This window comes from Schistocerca gregaria, chromosome 3, assembly GCF_023897955.1.
Source record: "Schistocerca gregaria isolate iqSchGreg1 chromosome 3, iqSchGreg1.2, whole genome shotgun sequence".
NCBI classification, from domain to species: Eukaryota; Metazoa; Arthropoda; class Insecta; order Orthoptera; family Acrididae; genus Schistocerca; species Schistocerca gregaria.
In genome coordinates this window covers 819369225-819389892 of record NC_064922.1, presented here as the reverse complement: position 1 = coordinate 819389892, position 20668 = coordinate 819369225, and the positions used below count along the sequence as shown (strand labels likewise).

The 20668-nt window shown below is 42.2% G+C and overlaps 1 protein-coding gene across 5 annotated transcripts in view; it reads right to left on the bottom strand.

The window, feature by feature from the left end:
- LOC126354517 (putative polypeptide N-acetylgalactosaminyltransferase 9) overlaps positions 1-20668 on the bottom strand; it is a 1011821-nt gene that overhangs the window by 244470 nt on the left and 746683 nt on the right. For all 5 annotated transcript variants that reach the window (XM_050004230.1, XM_050004237.1, XM_050004234.1 and 2 more), the window contains exon 3: positions 3736-3771. The gene's annotated coding sequence lies outside the window, so the exon portion shown is untranslated. The remainder of the gene's footprint in view (positions 1-3735; positions 3772-20668) is intronic.

Genomic DNA, 20668 nt, shown 5'->3' with positions numbered 1-20668 from the left:
CACGTTAATCAATGACAATAACAAAAACGTTTGGGTTGGTATTAAGTGACAAACATATTTCTTTCATATTTCATAGCTGATGCATAAACTGCAAAGTGTTTATCGTGAGCCAGAGGAATAATAAGACTTTTCAGTGTAGTCGACATACATTTGTTAATTTACGACAGATGCGAGGCAAGGCCAACGCCGCACTCTGATAGGACGTTACGTCTATGACTGCTCCCTATAGCATTTCCGCACTTCTTAACTTCCGACCAGGCGATTTGTGACGCGCCGCTGCCCTAAGCGCTTGATCAGCCTCCGGATGCGGCTGGGAGGCCTCTAAGCGCAGCTGCAGCTGCAGGCGCAGCAGCTGCTCTCCACTCCGCCGTATCCTTACCCTCCCCGCAGGTGCGGATTAACGCGCGGAAGCCTTGTCAGGTGGTGGTCGTCGATCGTGCCCTGTTCTCCGGCCGTTTCCATCACCAGGGGGCGTGGCCGACCCATCTGACACGCCCCCTCTCCTGGCGCGCCTCGCCGGGCATCCGTCACGGCAACAGGTGTCTGCCTATTACACCTTCACTGAGCGCCTGTTCTCCAGGCTCACAGTGAACTACCCACCTGCTACTTGTACAGCAGGGACTGCAGTTGTAACAGGCGAGGAGATCAGAACACAGTAGAGAAGTCTTGTCGCAGAGCAAGCAGTAAATGAAAAGAAGGCGAAATGTGGAAAATGGATTAAGTTCGGGTAGAAAAAAATTAAAAATTTAAGGATTGCCGTTGACACTGAAATTCTCTCAGAGACTTTATAGGACTTGCAAGATCAACTTAAGCTAATGGATAGAATCTTGAAAAGATGTAATAAGATGAATATGATTACACGTAATAATAAAGTAATGAAATGCAGTCGAATTAAATCAGGCTGTGCTGAGATAATTAGATTTGGAAATGAGACACTAATAGCAATATAAAAGTTTTGCTATTTGGGCAGCAAAATAACTGATGAAGGCGAAAGTAGAGGAGATAAGAAATGCAGAATGTTAGTAGCAAGAAAAGCATATCTGAAAAATATAATTTTCCTAACATCGAATAAATATTAAAGCTGATCTGATTACATTTTTATGGAGACATATTCAATCTCAGTTTTATCTTCAGTAAGGATAGAAGCTGAAGCAATTAATTAAAATTTGTGCCAAGGCTGGGAATTGAACCTGGGCCTGTAGCTTATTGGGCAGATGTGCTATCTACGGCACTTTTTTTATCTCATTTTGTTCTATATTGTTCGTTGAATTTGTTCGTGGCGGACGACCGATGACATCCGTTCAGGTTGTTCGTTGATCCGTTCACTCCTTTTTTTTTATTACAGAAGGGGGCTAAACCCTCTGACCGAAATACTAAGCTGGCATTGCAGATAACACAGCTTCAAGAAACACCCTAGTCAAAACCCCCTCCATAACACAAACTTGGTACAAATTTTATTTCATCACTTCAAATGGTTCAAATGGCTCTAAGCACTATGGGACTTAACATCTGAGTTCATCAGTCCCCTTGACTTAGAACTACTTAAACCTAACTAACCTAAGGACATCACATTCATCCATGCCCGAGGCAGGATTCGAACCTGCAACCGTAGCAGCAGCGCGGTTCTGGACTCAAGCACCTAGAACCGCTCGGCCACAACGTTCGGCGTTATCACTTCAACTTATATCCTTACTGATAATATTAAGTGCCGAGAAATCTTTTCTGAAGATATTCTCTGGGATGTAAGTTCGTACGCAAATGAGCTGCGGACAATAAATAGTTCATACAAGAAGAGAATAGAAGACTTTGTAATACGTTGCTACAGAAGAACACGAAGAAATACGCACAGATTGATTGCAGTGGGGAACTGTATTAAACAGTCTCAGCAACGACAACAGTATGTGTACACGTTATCCTGGGACTAAGCACTGTCTTTCCTGTAGTGGATGAAATGGCCTATTGGGGCAGAGGGAAACACTGATGGCATCAGTGGCCGACTTTTAATATTGTTTTTAATGTAGAATTAGTTTCGTGGTCAACAGAGTTTTTGTTGAAGGCATACAGTTTCGTTTAAGTCTATACAATTCTTTCCTGCTTTAACCCTTATTCCTCCAACATTGTGACTGCAGGAGTTGGCTGCAGGGTCTCCAGTGGGGATATCGCCTAATTTACAATGTGTGTTCTGATTTAAATTTTTCAACTCAACAGACTGACGTTAGCTTAAAAATGTTGGAAACTGTGCTGCGCGCGCAGTGTGTGTGTGTGTGTGTGTGTGTGTGTGTGTGTGTGTGTGTGTGTGTGTTCTTGGGATAATTTAGCTTAAGTAATGTGTTAGCTTAGGGACTGATGACCTTAGCAGTTAAGTGTGTGTGTGTGTGTGTGTGTGTGTGTGTGTGTGTGTGTGTGTGTGTGTGTGTGTGTGTGTGTGTGCAGAGAAGCGTGCGATGATTTACGTACATTCTATTCGTGTGCAGTTTTAATTAATAACTTCGGTATTCCGCACAGTGTTAACGCAATTAGTGAAAGATAAATAATCTGCGAACGTGTCTACGAACTTTGTAGACAGCGATTCAAGTGGTATGTTCTCGAACGGTCAGCAAAGCTTGTCGAAGAGACCGCAGGTGCTCCTTACGACGTAAATGGGTAGAGTTTGCAGACGTGTTATATGTGAAGTAGCGGCGCTATGTGGGAGCGATAAGGATAGTAGAAGGGACATGAATTTTAACTGTGTCATTCTCATTTACAATGCTTCAGATTCAAATTTCAACAAATAACTCTTATAAATAATTTTACTAAGTCCAGAAGATGGTAGTAAATACGGAAGCCGGTCATTAACATCTCCCCCGGTCTTGTGGAAGCTCAAAAAAGCTTCATAGTGAAACTAAAAAAAAAACTGCTGACACTACGAAACAACTTAAAAGAATCGAGGCGAATCGGAGGAAAATTAGTGGTATTTGAGTGTTAATTACACATCACATGGAAATGTAGTACTGAATGGGCTCGCCGTTTAGTTTGCATTTTGCGGAAAGCTAGGTTCTCTAGTCAATATTTATGCTGTTTCAATTAATTTTCCACACAGGTGCTCAGTAACTGATATAGACCTGATGTTTCAGTTGATATGATTTATTGATATAAAGACATTCAGTATAACTGACGAAATGTTTAGTATTTCAAACCAATCAGAGTCGGTCCATTCTCTAAAGGGAGTTACAATTAAATTTGCTCATGTTATATGTAAGATAATTATCAATAGTAATTACTATTTGAACGACCGGAATGTCACAAAATTATAGCAAATTTTGAGCTGTGCACCTACGTTCGTAATTACGTACGCGGATGGGCTTGTAAGCCACGGCACTAAGCATAAGTCTTGGTTTCTCAGTTTGAAATGTGGCCCTTTGAGGCTTATTTTCAAATATTAGTATCTGTCAGTATAATACAAAATTTATTTTAAATTCCACAAGAAAAGACTTCTCTCCTGGGAAATGCAGTTTTTAAAAACTGATTACGAGTGAATTTTTTTTTTCTCTCCAGTTTTTCTTTCGTTAAGGAGAATGAGGTCAATAGTATGAGAAAAATTGAAACGACTGAACGTGATAACGTTAGAACTTCTGAAATTACTTGAGATATTTTGATATTCTAATTACTTCGGCATGCATTTTGCTTCTAAAGCGTTTCACACTGGAGTGCCGACACGCGCGTGCTGACAAGGTCGTTCAGTTACTTTCAACTTACCAAGTACGAGGGAGATGATGCCGCCTTCTGTTTAGTCTGAAACAGGAGAGGAAGTACCATTAACATTTTGACTGAAATAAAAGAAAGGTTCAAGGGTGGCACTAAAAATCTGGGTGAAAAGGTATCAGTGATAAGTTACGCTGATGCTATTGCTATGCTTAGTAAAAGTGGAGATGAATTAGAGGATCTGTTGAATGGAACGAACCGTTTAATAAGTATAGAATACTGATTGAAAACAAAGCGGAAAAAAACAAAAGCAATGAAAAGCATCAGAAATGAGAATAGCTAGAAACTTAAGATCAAATTTGGACATCACGAAGCAAAATGACCCATGCCGGAAGAAGAAAGGAAGACGTAAAAATCACAGTAGCACAGAAACAGAGAGCATTCCCGTCCAAGAGAACCCTACTGGCCGTAACTTGAGGAAGAAATTTCTGAAAACATGCGTCTGGAGCAGAGCATTGTGCGTTAGTGAATGATGGGCAGTGCTACAAAAGAATGTTGAAAGTTAGGTGGACTGATAAGATAAGGAATGAGGTTCTCCGCAGAACCGGACAGTGACAAGAGTAATGGACAGAACGATACGACCTGTATTAAGACATCAGTGAATAACGTCCATCGTACTGGAGGTAGCTGTAGAGGGTAAAAACTGTAAGGGAAGACAGAGTGGAACACATTGAGCAGATAATTGAGGCTGGCCGGTGTGGCCGAGCGTTTATAGGCGCTTCAGTCCGGAACCGCGCAACTGCTACGGTCCCAGGTTCGAATCCTGCCTCGGGCATGGATGTGTGTGATGTCCTTAGGTTAGTTAGGTTTACGTAGTTCTCAGTTCTAGGGGACTGATGACCTCAGATGTTAAGTCCCATAGTGCTCAAAGCCGTTTGAACCATTTTTGAGATAATTGAGGAAGTAAGGTGCTAGTTACACTCTCAGTTCAGATTGGCACTGGAAAGGATTTCGACCGTATGTAACCAGTCAGAAGACTCATGACTCAAAAATACATAAACAAATAAACCACTGCGGAATAGACAGGAAACGACTGATACAATGAACAACGGAAAGGAAATTAACACGTTAGTCGCCTTGTAATATTTTTCCATCCTTTTGTACTTCAGTGAGCTAGGCAGGTCTGTATAATCTTTTATTCACTAAATGTTTCACGACACAATCATAGTAGCATTTCACAATTCCATATTAAGTTCAGAGCAGGAGAGAACATCTTCAAACTAATGTCGTATGCTACAAGCTGTTTCCTTTGGGTTACCAGAAACACTATGTGCTTTTAGTTTTAGGATGACCTCTGTCTGCTCGAAACCGGCTATGGCATTATGAAATGATCGTGTAACCGTGTCGTTAAAAATATAAAATAGCGTAAATAAACATTCAAAAAGTTCATGTGAATATGTGTCCAAAAGCCCTTCGTTATGGAGGTATGAACGTTAAGGCTAGTAATAACATATGATACATTTCACAAATACAGTTACATGTATATGAAAGGTTTTATTATTCATGGCTCAAAAATGATGCATTTACCAAACAAATTTACAGAAACTGCTTGAAATGACCACTTCCTACTTCCATGCATGCCCTGGGCCTGCATTCCATACTTTGCTGTACACTGTGGTAGACTCCTCATGTGTGACATATTTGGTCAAATTCGTTTTGGGTATCATCCCTAGAACATCAACACTGGGTATCGTAGTTGAATACACTAAGGATTTTGAATGAACCCAAAGGAAAAAGTCCACTGGACTCGAACCTTGCGATCGGACAGACCAAGCAGTTGGTTACCCTTGACCCGTCCACCTGTTCGGAAACTGTCCGTGTAAAGTGAGGTGGAGCATCATCGTGCATAAACTACACTCGTTGAATGACATCTAGATGTACATCATCAAGTAACCAAAGTATCTTATGTCTTAGAAACTGCAGATATGTTTGACAAGTAAGATGTTGTGGAAAGAAGTAGGGGTAGAAGCCAATGAGATGGTCAAGAATCATATCACCCCACACACTGAGTCTGAACTCAGTTGATGCCTGTCTTGTCACACTTAATGAGATTTATGTACACCCACATGTGATTGTTATGATGACTGAAGATCTCTTCACTTGAAAAGCCAGCCTTATCAGGGAATATCACATGCTGAGAACTGCAGAAACACAGACCACTGCCATAACACGCGTTGACACAATGTTATTCTTTGCTGAAAGTCTGCCTCATTTAATACTTGCACCCTTTGAAGGTGATAGGGGCACAGACGATTTTCGTGCAGAATGTTCCAAATCGTCACGTGATTAGCGCCTTCCCTTTTCGTGTTTCTCCTTGCACTAGTTGATGGAGTTTCATACACAGTACAAAGATCCCGCTCTTCAGGTTCATGCATTCGTACACCGCAAGGTCTCCCAATATCTGCAACTCTCTTTTTAAATGACTTTGTCTCTTGGAGCGCTGATTTAGTCGTACAGTCGTTCCTGTGTAAGGTAGCTACTTCCCAGTGTAACTCCCACTATAACGGTGACGTTCTGCGTTCGCGTTCCCGTCTGCTAGGCCGTACATGTAGTGCATATCAGTCATTTAAGAGACTGATCACATCGTTGTGATGTGTTATTAGAGAACTTATTCTTAAAGTAGAGCAAATGATAACAACACAACACAAAACAAACGCCACGACCAACTGCAAACAAGGAGGTGAGTGAACGAGCTCTTCTGAGGTTAATTACACAATCAGGTGTGACTACGAGGAATTTCTTTCCTTCTTCCATAACGAAAGCTTGTCAAAACTCCGTTGTTATGAAGATTTTGTAACGTCAAGAATAAATTCATAAAGTTTCTGACGCGTATTGTTATATACTCAGCATTTAAAATTTCTTTGATGAATCGGCATCGTCCATTAGGTCGCCCGCTGTAACCGTCCCTTCCTACAACTGTATACTGTATAACGGAACGAATCTCAAATTGCAAATTGTCAGACACTTCGATGAAATTTGATCAAATTTGCAATGTTACTGACAATGAGAAATTGTGAGCACATCACCTCCAACTACAAAGTTTATTGCAGCCAATGCTCGTGTTATTGATTTACGGGCATACCGTTTTCGGCAAATAGGCCGTGAATATTTCATGACTCATGGCTGTCTCGAAACATCCCAGGCATCAATATTTCCAAGAGGCTTCTGCTAATAACATTTTATACTGGCGTTGAAGTCGACGTCTCCTGGCTGGATCACAGCATCAGTAAATTTAAAGAACGACCTCATTTGCAACAGGCTGTTGGTTGAAAATATAATAAGACACTCAAGCAACTTAAGAGCATAGTGAAAACGACGTCCTTTGAATTCCATTGCAGAAGCACCACCGTTTGCTGTTCCGACGTTGCACGAACGCAGTGGTGGATCTCGGAAGATACTTGGGACCTTCTGGTATAAATATCTCTAAGAGAAGTCAACACTGATGGATTAACTTCTTTCTTGGTTTTAAATATAATACGAAGGATGAATGATAAGTAATTCAGTTATGAACTATACGCCTGACTCGATGCGAAGATTTCAGCAATTTTACTTACAATTGTCACTTTAGTGAATAGCTCCATTTTTCAACACAGTCGCCAGGTTGTTGGATACACGATAAATAAGTTTCATGAAGCTAACACGGAAGAACTGCATCTCCTGTTTCTTCAAACCGCTGACAACGTCTTCATTAACGCCCACGAACAACCATTCATTTTAGAAAACGGGTGAATATCACAGAGCGTCAAATATGCATTGCAGATGCAGCACTGTTGTGAGATTTAGTCTCCTAAGCTCCTCCATGCTAGTGCGTGAAATGTACGGGCGAGTTCTGTAGCTGCAACAAAGCATTCTCTTCCCCCCTCCCCCCGCCCTCGAATTCTCATGAGGTGGCCGTTTATAGCTTAGAGTCTCTATACAACGAGTTAGATAATTGCTATGGGTAGGTCACTGGTTGCCGAGATTGGTCGCCCAACTCTTTGCTGGTAACACAATTCCATTGTCTGAAGTCTTCCAACTTATGATCTGTTTACCCAGCATCGCGCAGCGCCTATATCCACACAGCTATTATCATAAACTGCTTTTATTCGTCTGTAAATTTCAACATAAGCTGCACCTTGTGCTGCTAGGAACTCGATGGCAGCACATTGATTTAGACGCAGTGGTCAGCTCTACTTACACCGTTCCATTTCGTCCACAACTACTACGTAACTAAACACAGCAATAGTTTGCGGCTATCTGAAACTCCAGCAAAAACTCCACGGAACGTGTAGAAGGCCACTGCGTGACAGTACTGCGACTTCTTAAAGAATACAGCGCGTGGCTCGATTATTTACCTTTTAACCCTCAAATATGTGGGTGTCTAAACCTGGAGAAAAGTCACAGCGAAACTTGCGTCCCCTACAAGAATACCGTGGGGCTGGAGATGCCCCTCGTGTTAGGCAGGAAGCTCTTTTAATACCTGTGGTAATTTCAACCATATATTACTATATGGAATACAGTGTCGTGAGACTGATGGGCGGCTACCAAAAGTGGCTATGTTGGTGGAAGTGGGAGGGGGTTAAGAAGTAAAAATATGTACAATTCTAAAACTTACCAAACATATTGACTTAAGTCTTAAGTCACAAATCCTACAGTAGGGGGTAAGATACCCTTATTTGAGAGAGATCGAAAAAGTTGAAGCTTCAATCCACGCAAGTATACTCGAGAGGGAAGAACCTGGCAACTGAAGCTATTACCATGTCATACAAGACTTACCTTCGGATTACTGTCCGTTTCCTTAAAAGGGGGATGGGGTTGAACTGCTCGTCTTGTAATCTTTGCTAACAGAATGAAAGAAGCCTGTCGGGAATTTTATAGATAGTAGGAAAAGTAAAGCTGGCCCGGAAAATATTTCATTCACCTTAAAATAGGCAACCCAGCTTACATCATCGACCTTGGGAACAGGTGATGTAAATTGGGTTGCCTATCTTAAGGTGGGTGAAATATTTTCTGGGTCAGTTTCATTTTAACCACCCTGCATATCGTTATTGTAAATAAATAAAGTTTCATAGCTTTGGTTAGCGTTGAAATCAGACGCTAGGTATAGATCTGAGTTGGGATTTGATACAAACAAGGCATGTCACTACCATTAACCACACAGTAAACAAGGTGTATGCTGATTAGATTTTAGCAACTATTCTCCAAACTTTCGTTCATGTTGAGATTTTTTAATTTTTTTAAATTAACTTTTCAATATGTTTTTCAAGAGTAACATGTGAAAGGTGCAAAACATTTCAAATTAAATACAGGGTGATTATAATTAAAGTTAAACTTTCAAAATGCTGTATAAATAACACCACCAGCCAGAATGACATCAAATTGCAACGGAATATTGTCGGAGAAGGGCGAACACGCATGGTAGAAGAAAAACCATAGTATGAAAATTGATCAATAGATGGCGCTGTATGTGTCAGAATACGTAAATAAAAGCACCTGTCATTTGCACGACAAACTGAAGTTGGTATAAACACGCCGCTACACGGCTTTTCCTCCTTTCGCGTCTGCGATGTTCGCCATGACTATCTCAATGCAGGATTGCGCTCTGCTTGTAAAGCAGTATAACAAGAATGATGACTGTGCACAAGTCGCTTTGCAGAAGTTTCAGACACTGTAGGGTTTGAAAAAAAGCGTTGGTCCGATGACTGCCGTGGGTCTGCAGAAAATGATTCGAAAATTCGACGAGACGGTTTCTTTTGGTGTGCAAACTAGTAGAGGGAGGAAACGAATTGATTCGACGTCAGTGGAAGCAGTGGCCACAGCAGTGCAGGAGGAGACGAGTGGTGGTGTGCACATGAGTAGTGCACGGAGAATTGCCGGAACATAGGGCATACGCCCATGAGCACAGAGCGGAAAATCCTAGGAACCGTCCTTCTTTGCTACCCACTGAAAATTATCCATGTGCCCGAGTTGTTTCCTGTTGACCTGCCACCAAGAGAGTCCTTTGCTTTAGGATTTTTTGCTCGCATGCAAGTGGACAATGACTGGCCGTGGAAGGTTTTTGTGGACAGATGAAGCCCACTTCCATCTGCCAGGAGATCTCAATACCCATAATTTTCGAATATGGGCAACGGAAAATCCACACGCAAATCAACCAGTACCACTTCATCTTGAAAAGGCCACTGTGTGCTGCGGGTTTAGCATCATCGATCATAGGGCCATATATTTTTCGAAGAGACAGGTGCTTCCGGTCCTGTTACTTGTACCGTCACTGGTAAGCGTTAGGAGTGTCTTCTGCACAAACACGTCATTCCAGATCTCCAACACCGTGGGTATGTGGATGGGATCATTTTTATGCAAGATGGCACACCTCCACACGTCGTAAATCCAGTTAAGAAGCTGCTGGAAAGCCATTTCGGAAATGCTAGAATTATCAGCCGCCATTTCACTACAGCTTGGCCGTCCCGATCACCAGATCTTAATCCGTGTGACTTCTGGCTGTGGGGCAACCTGAAAGATGTTGTGTTCAGTGTCCCGATTGCAAACTTAGCTCCACTGAAGGCACGCACTGTGCAACACATTCTGAACGTGACCCTGGAAACACTTCGATCAGTGGTGGAACATGCTGTTTCTCGATTTCAACCTGTTGCAGAAAACGGTGGACAGCGTATTGAACATGTTTCGCGCCAGTGACATGGAAATTAATAATCCGATTTGACTTTTATTGATGCTTTTCATGCGATTTCTGGCCTGAGGACAATTAAAAACCGATTTTTCCCATCCGATGTTATATGACATTGCCGTGGTGGTTGGGCTTACGTAACTAACAGTATCACACCTGTACACCCATGCACACTGAGTAGTACAGTTTGTTTAACGTTAAACGTACAACTTAGGCATTGTTGTAAGGTTCATTTGTCACCTGTAATCAACCACTATTAAATTATGCTTACAGTGTCATCTATTGCTACATTTTTTAACTATTTATTTTCCTTCTGCCGTACTTTTTCCCCCTTCTCCGATAATATTCCGCTGCAAATTTGACGTCATTCTGACAAGTGGTGTTATTTCTACAGCGGTTTGAAAGTTCAACTTTATTTATAATCACCCTGTACTACATATTTTTGAAATATAAGTTTTACTATTTTCAGTTTTGAAAAAGTCAGAAACAAAATTAGGGTCCAGTTTTGGTCACTCCCCTCTACTGCAGTGCAAACTGCCACCAATTTTAATGAACTATAGCAGAAACAAGTTTTCTGCTATCATGGGCGTCTGGGCTTATTTGAGAGTAACATTCAGTTACCACATCCCATCAGTTGTACACGGTACAGTGTGACTTAGCGGGCCACGGCCTTGTCAGATAGGGGCGTATTGCGCAGCTGCAATGTACCTGACGCTGTCGTGTCACCTGACGGGCTTTCCCGCTGTACGCAACGGCTGAGCCTGCAGACAGTGGGGCAGCGTTAGCTAGCTAGCTGTAACCCCCCCCCCCCCCCCTCACGAAAAGTTTGGCTGCCATTGTGGTGGGCAGAGGTACAGCTCGCGTGGGCGGGTGGCCGCCGTGGCGGCTCGCTTGCGGCTCATTAGCGACCGAGGATGTTTCATTAATTGGTTTAACGAGCCCGCGCCGCGATTGAGACAATGGGGCCAGGCAGCTCGTTAGGCAGATAAGCGGCCGGGGCAAGGCGCGCCCATTGTGTGCGCTGGCCGCGTGCCTTTGTGGCCGCACAATGCGACGCGCCGTGAAATTTCTGCCCGCGACAAGTATTGTTGCCTGCGCGCTGTAGCGAGCCTGTAACGCCGCCTCCCTCCGTGTCGCTCTTCTTTTTGCTGCAGGGGTTGGCAGCCCTGCCCCTCTGCAGGTGAACGATCGTCACTGTGTCCAGTGCAGCCAACAGGAGAGCGGAGTCCCGCAAAACGGCGCGCACTCTATGGACATGTGCGGATTAGAGGCACCGTACACATTGCGATGGGGAAAGCTGCGGTCGCGTTTAGCGCTTCATTTGCATAATCGCTTTGTGTGGTCCGCAAGAGCGGGGAATCTACACGGGGTGTTCCATTTATCTTTAACACCCAAAATAATTATTTTCTTTTTAATTATGCTTCTCGACAAAAATTCATCACGCAAACGATGTTTATCTACGAGGGAGGCTTTAACGGATATGGTTCTCTTTCTTGGGTCTTTTTTTCCTTACGAAGCTATGAACAGCGTGTAACAGAGAAGGTGGACACCCTACTACATCCATATAAATTATTATTCTACTGACTAGGCAGCAAAATAACCAATGACGGTCGGAGCAAGGAGGACATCAAAAGCAGACTAGCACTGGCAAAAAGGGCATTCCTTACCAAGGGAAGTGTACCAGTATCGAAAATAGTTCTTTATTTTGAGAAAGAAATTTCTGAAAATGTACGTTTGCAGCACAGCATTGTATGGTAGTGAAAAAAAAACCGGAACAGGACATTTTAAACCGTGTGAACCATTCGTAACACAGTACGGCTTAAACACTCATCACCGTAGCCTTTCTGCTTCATTTGGCGTGTCTCTGTAAAGGTTTTTTGAGTTTCACGAAAAATTTAATGCAGAAGCGTTGCTCTCCTAATTCTGCCACCTCAAAATCGCAAATTGTGCGACACAACATTCTAAACAATAATTTATGAACAATAAGTGACAGACAAAACAAAGAAACTTTCGGCAGTTACACATTACACAGCTGCTTGCAGGGATGCCAACCCCAAATTCATCCAAGACACCATTGGCGCGAAACTACTAATGTTCTGGTATCTTTTCAACAGACCTCGTATGTGTCTGGAACTAAAAAGCTAAAAAAATGTGTCCTGAAACGAAAACTTAAAAAAAAGCTTTATGTGAAGCTAAAACAAAGTAACAATAACAATAAAGGTTATTGTTGTTGTTGTTGTCTTCAGTCCTGAGACTGGTTTGATGCAGCTCTCCATGTTACTCTATCCTGTGCACGCTTCTTCATCTTCCAGTACCTACTGCAGCCTACATCCTTCTAAATCTGCTTAGTGTATTCATCTCTTTGTCTCCCTCTACGATTTTTACCCTCCACGCTGCCCTCCAGTACTAAAATGGTGATCCCTTGATGCCTCAGAACATGTCCTACCAACCGATCCCTTCTTCTAGTCAAGTTGTGCCACAAATTACTCCCCAATTCTATTCAATACCTCCTCATTAATTATGTGATCTGCCCATCTAATCTTCAGCATTCTTCTGTAACACCACACTTCGAAAGCTTCTATTCTCTTCTTGTCTAAACAATTTATCGTCCATGTTTCACTTCCATACATGGCTACACTCCATACAAATACTTTCAGAAACGACTTCCTGACACTTAAATCTATACTCGATGTTAACAAATTTCTCTTCCTGAGAAACGCCTTCGTTGCCATTGTCAATCTACATTTTATATCCTCTCTACTTCGACCATCATCAGTTATTTTGCTCCCCAAACAGCTTAACTTCTTCACTACTTTAAGTGTCTCATTTTCTAATCTAATTCCCTCAGCATCACCTGGTTTAATTCGACTAAATTCCATTATCCTCGTTTTGCTTTTGTTGATGTTCATCTTACACCCTCCTTTCAAGACACTGTCCATTCCATTCAACTGCTCTTACTAGTCCTTTGCTGTCTCTGAGAGAATTAAAATGTCGTCGGCGAACCTGAAAGTTTTTATTTCTTACAATAAAGGTAGTACCTTCTAAAGTGCACATCGGTAAAATCAGAATTCGCTGCTGGACAACATACAATATCGGATTGTTCCGCCCTGAGCACTGTAACATCTTGGGATGTTCCCCTCTTATTGACGGCCAACAAACTGTGGTGGCATTCTAGCGCGTTTCCCGATGTCAGGTTTATCTGCCTGCTTGGTGAACCTTGTAGCTCACACAGGGAGAACACGGCGGCGGGCATTTCACTGTGTGTGTGTGTGTGTGTGTGTGTGTGTGTGTGTGTGTGTGTGATTACACGGACGCGAGGCAGCTGCCCGCCATTGTGTGCAGAGCAGCCGTGCTCACGACTTGGCGACGGACTGAACTGCGACGAGACGCGCCAGCCGTATCGTCGCGCCAGGGGTGTGGCGTGGTGGTGCTGTGCGGTGGAAGCGACCCGCTATATCGATGGGCTTTCGCTAGCAGACAGGCGTTTCAATGCGCGCCTGCCGGCGCGGGCGCGGTAGGAGCATTCAAGCGTCCCCCAATCGACGATATGTTGTCGTTCCATCTACCGCCGCAGTGAACCGCTGGCTGGAGCAGTCACCTTGGCTCGACACAGTCTCCACCCCACATGCGTTGCCCGCTAGCATTTTCAGTGTCTACAGGGTATGGCGCTTAAATCCGGACAAACGAAACCTTTTTTGTAAAGCAAACTTAAAATAATAAAATACAAATGAAAATCAAAATCCTTTTATGTACTCTGAAGAGCCAAGGAAATTATCTCGCGCACGTCTCCCGCTAATTGCAGAAGGACATGAACACATGTTACAGAATTACGTAGTTTGTGCGGAGGAACAGTTCGGAGACGACAATCGTTATCAGCATCACAATACACGCTGTCATAAAAGTAGCATCTGTGGACAACAACATTCACTTGGTGGGTTGGCCTCACCAGCGACCCAACCTGAGACCAAAGGAACAATTTCTGGACGATTTAGAATGTCGACTTCGCTTCAGACCCGAGTGCTATATCTCCGCAAACAGATATATGTATACGACACTCATGCTCGTAAATTAAGGGTAATTGCAGAATATGGTGCCAGGTAATTGCAGAATTTGGTGCCACACAACGTGGCACTACACGAAACTGGCACTAATTGCATAGGCACATAGGGAACACACACAACACAGATATTTAAGCCCAAGGTATTGGTGATAAGTGGAGAAGACCGTCCCGAAACACATGTGCTACAAAACACCACTGTTTCCTGTGCATGTACCCCGACATCAATATCGGATATGATCACCACGCACACGTACACAGGCCGAACGACGGGTTGCCATACTCTGGAACAGGTAGTCGAGCACCAGAGCCTGTCGGAGGTCCTGAAGTGTCCTAAGGGTTCTTCTCTCAAAGACATGCAGGGATGTACGTGCACCAATCATAATCCCACTCCACACCATCAATCCACGACTTCCATGCAGGTCCCATTCAAGGAAATTAAGGGCTTGGTATCTGGTTCCTGGTTCCTGGTTCACGCCAGATGAAAACCCGGTTAGAATCACCGTTCAGACTATACCTGGACTCGTCCGTGAACATAACCTGTGACCACTGTTCCAATGACCATGTACTGTATTCTTGACACCATGCTTTACGGGCTCTTCTGTGACCAGTGGTCTATGGAATGTACCTTGCAGGTCTCTGGGGGAATAAACCATGTCTGTTCAGTCGGCTGTAGACTGTGTGTCTGGAGACAACTGTTCCAGTGCTGTGGTAAGGTCCAGAGCAAGGCGACCTGCAGTACACCGAGCCCGTCTTCGGGCACTGATGGTGAGATATTGGTCTTCTTGTGTTGTACACTGTGGACGTCCCGTACTGTAGCGCCTGGACACGTTTCCTGTCTGCTGGAATCGTTGCCATAATCTTGAGATTACACTCTGTGACACACGGAGGGCCCCTGCTGTGTTTCACCAGCCTCCAGTCGCCTAGTATTCTACCCCTCATAACATCATCAATATGTGTTCTTTCATCTCTTTTCAACACACAGTCACCATTAGCAAATCTGAAAACGTCTGCAAACTTACTCGCTGCACCCTACTCTGACACGCACCAACACGCCTCTGCGTTTGTGGACTGCTGCCAGCGCCACCGTGCGACGACCGCAGGTCAAATGCTCCGCATGCTCATACCCTAAGGTGATTAAAACCCGCAAACCGCCCACCAGAGCGTTGTTTCACCTTGTATCAGCATTATCCTTAATTTATGAGCACGAGTGTAATAAAAATATACGTTCTAATTACAAAATAATATTTCAGATTTCTTTGTTGTAATTTTTTTACATTGCTGAATCATCCACCTAAACTCAAAACCACATACCCCGTGTCCTGATAACCGGGAACTTGTGTTAGGATACACTGTCGAGCCACATTACAGGTAATGTGACAACACGTCAAAAGCCATCTGTCTGCAGCGCTGGAAGAGTGAGTCAGTGAGTTTCTGAAAGGTACTGACAGGGACGTGCCCTGGCCAGCCGCGCTACGTTTCTGAGGATTCATGGCGCGAGCAGCCCGATCCAGTGGATCACACAGAATCTCAGTTGGTTTGAAATCCGGTGAGTCGGGGTGATCAGGGGAGTGGTAAACTCATCCTGGCGCTCTTCGAACCTCAGACGTGGCGCGAGCTGTGTGACACGTTGCGTTGTCCTGCTGGTAGATGCCACCGTGTCGAGGAAAAACAAGCTGCATGTAGGAGTGGACATGGTCCCAGAGGATTTTGTTGATCCATTGTACCATCCAAAATAACGAGATCACCCAGGAAACGCCACAAAAGCATTCCCCAGACCATAACGCTCCGTCCTCCGGTATGGTCCTTCGAAATTTCCTACATACAACATTCAATAATGCTTTCTTTGTTGGATGTGGCAATTTTAACGCATATTCCAATATTTAGAGTACAACAGATCATGTCCAAAGGAACCAGGCACTTAATCGAAATACAGCAGATACTGAGGGGTCAGAATATGTTTATACACACACTCAAGGTCTGGTATGAATTTGAATTTTTGTCCTCATATCCTTGAAGCTATTTATTTATTTATTTATTTATTTATTTATTTATTTATTTATTTATTTATTGCACTGGATGTCAAAAGTGACGCCTCCTTGCACACAACCTCACACCTGCTCATCTTATCACAGGAAACTGTCATATTTCTGTTATTGCGTACCTTCCTGGAGTTGTCTTCTATCCATAAAAGTCGTTTACCAAACCGTGTCATGTCTGCAACGAAATAAGAGAATTCACAAAGCAACACCTAAGCTATGTTATCTTCGAGACTCGCCTTCTGAGACGGAAATAGTTGTCTGTAGTATCTCTTTAGCCAATTGCGGTAAAATGTCCCACAGATGTGTCATCCGCGTGTTACTGAAAAGTTTAAATGACAGATTTCTCAGAGAATATGTGGCGAAAGCAAATATTCAGAAAGTATATTAAATTAATTAGAATTACGCTAAATAAAAAATCGATACGTTATTTTAAAGGTGAAAACCAGTACGTCATTTTAAAGAAGAAACCCGGAACTATTGTAGCATACAAAAAAATTGAAACGAAATTTTCATCGTTTGTGGGTTCTGCAGCCTCTTAAAGTCACTTGTGAAAGTACAAAGTTCCAGAAGCTGGGCATAGCTTTCCTCTTACCTGCAAGAAAAATTCAAACTGCGGAGAAAGAAAGGAGAAAAGATGGTAAATTAAGTCATACAATACTGTCAACAAAAAAGCCATTACAGATGAAGCTCTAGTTGTACTTGCAAAACGCCACGAAAGGAAATTACCTGTGGTCTTTTCAGAGGAACCACACCGGCGTTTGTCGTTAAGTTATGCAAGAAAACTACAGGAAGCCTTAATCTTTTTCAGAGTCGCTTTAGAAATTTAAACCCTCCTTTCGTTCCTTCTCGGAACGCACATGGGGTGGCGCGATATCTCACTCGCAGCTGTGGCCAGAATGCACGAATATTCTCCGGTGTGCGACGTACTGCTTTGCAGAAGTAGTATACTGATGAGAGTTCTGGGACAAACAGCATTTTGGAATAAAAATTCCAGGATGCACACCAAGAATCTAATTTCGCAATTCTTCCCGACGAAATTCTACATAAATACAACGAAAACAAAATGAGCAAAGAAGTTCAACTATTTAAGAACTTAGAAAACCATAACAAAGGAAATTTTAATTTAACTGAACTAAAACACAAAACTCTTAAAAACTGATTCGACTTCAGTAACATGAATTGGACGATATTTTTTTTTTTAGCACGATAAATAAATTTAGTCCAACAATTTCATCTAATTTATCGTCATCATTTGTAAAGATTTTAGTATATCGATCTGGAAGAGTAATTTTATATTTATCATCTAAAAGTAATAAAACTTTTTCTCCAAATTTAGTTAGCAAGATTTCAGCTTTCGAAGTGATTTAAGAGTTATGTTTTATAAGAACTTGTGAACAACCATCTCTATAATTGTTAAGTTCGATTAATATTTTTTCAATGCTACCATTCATGGACATTTTCATTTATACAGAACAAATTTAAAGAACAAAAAATTGAAACGTTTAGAGAAAAGAGAATTAAAGAGAAGAGAAAAGAAGAAAACAGAGGAGAAGAACAGAAAAGAAAATGGACATTGAAAGGGAAACAACAAAAAATGGACAACGTAAGTGAAAGAAAGAAAATGAATGAAGAATCGAAGTAAATAGAAATTGATAAAAAATGAGTCAACAAAAAATGACTTACTAAAAATCTGTAGCAATAAATTGATGAAGACAGGACCGCTAATATTGTAGATCTATTTTACAAGAATAAAATGCATTACCAGGATACAAGAGAAAAATTAAACAGTTTGTTATACGAAGAATACCAAGTAGAAAATTTACTTTTAATTTTACTTGAAAAAGACTGAGTAAAAATTAGTGTTTACATTAAGAAAAAGATGCCTTCGTAGAATTAAAAGACGTAAAAGACGTTAAAACACGTAGTAGAGAGAAATATATAAAAGAGATTCTTAAGGCAATTAACAGATGTTATATGGACGAAAACAATTCGGATTCCAGCGAAGAAAATGAAACACATAGTGATAAATATTATAAAGATCGTTACCCATTTTCACAAGATGAACCTGTAAAACAACACAATGGTGGCGATTTACAAAAGAAGAATTAGATTTTTGTTTACTGCTAATTTGTAATGCCATGCCGGCCGCGGTGGCCGTGCGGTTCTACACGCTTCAGTCCGGAACCGCTAGACTAAGGTCGCAGGTTCGAATCCTGCCTCGGGCATGGATGTGTGTGATGTTCTTAGGTTAGTTACGTTTAAGTAGTTGTAAGTTCTAGGGGACTGATGACCTTAGATATTAAGTCCCATAGTGCTCAGAGCCATTTGAACCATTTTTATGTAATTCGATAAAAATTTTTGCAGTGATAAGAAAAATTGACCGCTAAAAAATAATGTTGAAACTAAGATAGACTTATGAGTGTTAAATTTCCTTCACTGGAATAGAGACGATATTAATGAACATTAAAAAACGGAGATAAATCAATTAAACTCCAAACGGAGATACAATTATCAAATATTTTTCTGTTGAGCGATAATAAATTAAATTCGAAACGACAATAAAACAACCAACCAAACATTAAACGAAAGTAAGACGTTAAACAAACGAAAGTTAGACGTTAGACGCGCGGGATTACCAGAGCGGTGTAGGGCGCTGCAGTCAAGGACTGTGCGGCTGGTCCCGGCGGAGGTTCCAGTCCTCCCTCGGGCATGGGTGTGCGTGTTTGTCCTTAGGATAATTTAGGTTAAGTAGTGTGTAAGCTTAGGGACTGATGACCTTAGCAGTAAATTCCCATGAGCTTTCACAAACATTTGAACATTTTGTTCGACGTTAAATTTAAACATAAAACCGCCGCATCAGGCACGACATTTCAAATTGGCTGTGAGCACTATGGTACTTAACATCTGTGGTCATCAGTCCCCTAGAACTTAGAACTAGTTAAACCTAACTAACCTAAGGACATCGCACACATCCATGCCCGAGACAGGATTCGAAACTGCGACCGTAGTGGTCACACGGTTCCAGACTGAAGCGCCTAGAACCGCACGGCCACACCGACCGGCCGCACGACATTTCAATTCATTACTTATTTACTGCTAACTGCATGTGTACATTTTTCAGACAGTGTTCACATATACCACAGAGTGTACTTGCAACATTAAATTACTGAATGACACGTAGATCAGGAGATATGAGGTTGTAAATACTGAGATGCGTGAAAAACTGTTGCGTCATGCATTACATTGAAACTGATTACTTCGTTTCTAAAATTTATGTTCGTAACATATTTCGCAGACGGCATCCACATATGCCACTGAATGTGCCTACAAAATTATATCACTGTGCGACACACAGTCCATGAGATATGTCATGAATATTGAGCTGTGTGAAAACGAATCTGCTGGGCGAAAGTCGCTAGAGATACAGGTGAAATGTGTGCACAAGTATGTGTGAAATACATTACATATATATGAAATTTACCGTGTGATCAAAAAGTCAGTGCCGGCCGGTGTGGCCGTGTGGTTCTAGGCGCTTCAGTTAGGAATCACGTGCCCGCTACGGTCACAGGTTCGAATGCTGCCTCGGGCATGGATGTGTGTGATGTCCTTAGGTTAGTTAGGTTTAAGTAGTTTTAAGTTCTAGGGGACTGATGACCACAGATGTTAAGTCCCATAGTGCTCAGAGCCATTTGAACCAAAAAGTCGGTATAAATTTGAAAACTTAATAAACCACGGAATAATGTAGATAGAGAGGTAAAAATTGACACATATTCTTCGAATAACATGGGGTTTTACTAGAACCAAAAAAAAAGTAAGTATTGCTAGACGTGTGAAAGATCTCTTGCGTGCGTCGTTTGGAGATGATCGTGTGCTCAGCCGCCACTTTCGTCATGCTTGGTCCCCAGGTCTCCAGACCTCAGTCCGTGGGATTATTGGCTTTGAGGTTACCTGAAGTCGCGACATCTCTAGGGATGCTGAAAGACAACATACGACGCCAATGCTTCACCATAACTCAGAACATACTTTACAGTACTGTTCACAACATTATTCCTGGACTACAGCTTTTGTTGAGGAATGATGGTGGACATATTGAGCATTTCCTGTGAAGAACATAATCTTTTAACAATCCAACAAACAGAAGGACAAAAAAGCGATACTATAAGGGTTTCC